Consider the following 2735-nt stretch of genomic DNA (forward strand, 5'->3'; position numbering starts at 1 on the left):
GGGAGCGCGGATATGGCGAGGCGCCTTCACGAGCGGTGCGAGAGGGAGGAAGGGAGAGGACGAGAAGCTTCAAGGAAGTGGGGGGGGGGGAGTCTGTTGCGGGAAGAGCAAGAGGAAAAAGCGTTTTTTAGTGATCCCAAGAAGAACTAACCCGAATAAGCATCTCTTGGGTGGATTGGATATTTTGGATGGGTTAGATGCATCTAACCTAAATTAACCCTCCCGTTTGGATATTTTTGGGTTAGTTGAGTCCAAACTAACCAAAACTAAGGCCCTGTTGGGTTCCAAATAAGTCACCAACTTATAAGTCGAAAAGTGTAAAAAGTGACTTATTTTGCCAAACGGATCCAACTTATAAGTCACCCCAACTTATAAGTCATAAGTTGCTCCACCCCAACTTAAAACTTATAAGTCACCCCCTTTTACATGGGTCCCACCACCTTTATATAAAAAAACAAGGTAGAAAGGTGTGCTCAGGTGACTTATAAATCAGGTGGTAACCAAACAGGCGTGACTTATAAGTCACTGATTTTAAGTCACCTGACTTATAAGTCAGGTGACTTATTGGAACCAAATAGACCCTAACTCTAACTCATGAAACCAAACAGAGCCACATATTCACCAAAAGCAGCCACCTACATGGTCCTCTCTCTTCTCTTTTTCTCAACCGGACAAATAGGGATTTTTTGTAATTATAAGAGTTGGATGACTCCTCCCACATTACTGTCTGGTCCCACCGATTCGGCGACGGATACAGTGTCTTTGGGGCCACCGTTGGAGATCGTATGAATTATCTCCACTGCGTAAGCTGATTCCCGAGAGTTATCTCTGGTGCAGGTTATTCTACGCCTTATTTTTTACCATCACTTAGTACACATGTCATGTACAGTTGCATAAAATGACAGCATGCACGTACGACAAGCTCCCCATATGCATTCCAAAATACTACAATAATACAACGTCGCTGGCAATGTGGTCGGCGTCGACGATATTTTCTTGTACAGCGATCGAAGCACAGCCGCCTGAACAGTAGAGCATCTTGCTCCCTCTGCACCATCTCCAGTAATATAACATCGATTCCTGGCAGCTGGGCCGATCAGATAGGTGCAACGGTCCCGATCCATCCTTACCCTTTGGGGCATTCTCGTCCTCACGATTTCTTTGCCACTTTCGGGTGCCCCAGATATTTTGCCGGCCCGGCGCCCCTCGTCCACGCAAGCTGCTGCGCCCCCCGCCGACGTCGACCAGCGGGGGCCCGCGTGGCACCGCCGTGGTCCATCTCAGCGGCCACCACCGCATTCCTAATCTGGAAATTTACTAGTTTCACTTGTCTCTGTCCCCACCCGGGAGGTACTTTGTCGTTCGACCAGTCTGCTTCGATCGTCTTTGGGGTTTTATTAGGTGCACACAGAGTCTATACGCAGAAAAAGGTTGCACATTAATAAGATATCAAAGGAACATGCCCGTGTTCTTCTTACAAATCGTGCTTTGGCACCACGATAAATTATAGGGGGCTGCTACGCGTCGGCCGACGGATCTTTCTAAAAGATCCGCCGCCTCACGAGTCGTTAGTTAAGACAAAATCCAGCGGCTGGATGTCTTTTTCTTCTTTGCAACAATTGTCTTGTTGCGGAAACTCTTGTAACAAAAATTGTGTTGCTGATTTTTTTTCCAGCATCGATCGTGTTGCGGAATTTAATTTTTGCAACATAGGTCGTGTTGCATTTTTTTTCCATCTTCACCTTTTTTTGCAACAAAGGTATTGTTGCAGAAAAACTTTACAACTGAGATGATGTTGCATAATCTTTTTTCTTTATCTTCACCTCTATATGGTGTTATGGAAGAAACTTATGTAACATAACTGATGTTGCAGAAACATTTTTTGCAACAGAGTAGATGTTGCAAAACAAACACACCACCATCGTTCGCTGCGAGCCTGTCGGAGGTAGTCCACGTGTTGATCAAAGGAGGCGGCGGACGCCCGCGCTAGATCCGCCGGTTGAGCGATGGCCTTTTCCTAAATTATATGACAATTTTGCTCAAATATTGCCAACTTTCTTTGATCACCTTCCTTTTCATGCATCCTAGCCGCTCATGATCCTCGCTGGCACAGGCGGAGCCTCTTGGAGGCTAAAGGGGGTTGTGACCCCCATTCCAAAAGTGCAAAAAAAAAAATTGACTATGTATATTCAGCATTTTTGTACATTTCACCAAATCAATTTACTAGGTGGATATTCTACGTACAAAGCTAGCTATCCAAAGCAGCTTGATTGATATTTGTATTTGCAGCTCCTCGCACATAAAGCTTTACTCTAGATCGCCTTTTTAAAAAATGATTGCTTCTCTCTTGAAGAAACTCTCCGCAACTTGCGAAGGTGAAAACAAAAAAGTGATCAGAAGTCTTACTTTGTCTCTCATTTTTCCTGGTACAACACCGTCATCTATGTCGCATTTTGATTTCAACTCATCTCTACATGCATGGTGATTTGATTTGCTGATCATCCTCCCAATTCCCAATTTTATTTCTCCCTTTCACGGCTTGGACTGTCAATCACTGCCTGGCCGCCACGCCAGCTGCTGCATCTGCATACGGAACATCTTGTGCTGCTACGCGCCACCGCCAAAATGGCCAACCGACGACCACAAATGAGCCAAACTGCCAAAGGATGCAAGGAGCAAGATATATTCGATTGATATGTAATTTTGTATGAGTCACATTTTGTTTTTGGTTAAAC

Source organism: Triticum dicoccoides, chromosome 3A, assembly GCF_002162155.2.
Source record: "Triticum dicoccoides isolate Atlit2015 ecotype Zavitan chromosome 3A, WEW_v2.0, whole genome shotgun sequence".
NCBI lineage: Eukaryota > Viridiplantae > Streptophyta > Magnoliopsida > Poales > Poaceae > Triticum > Triticum dicoccoides.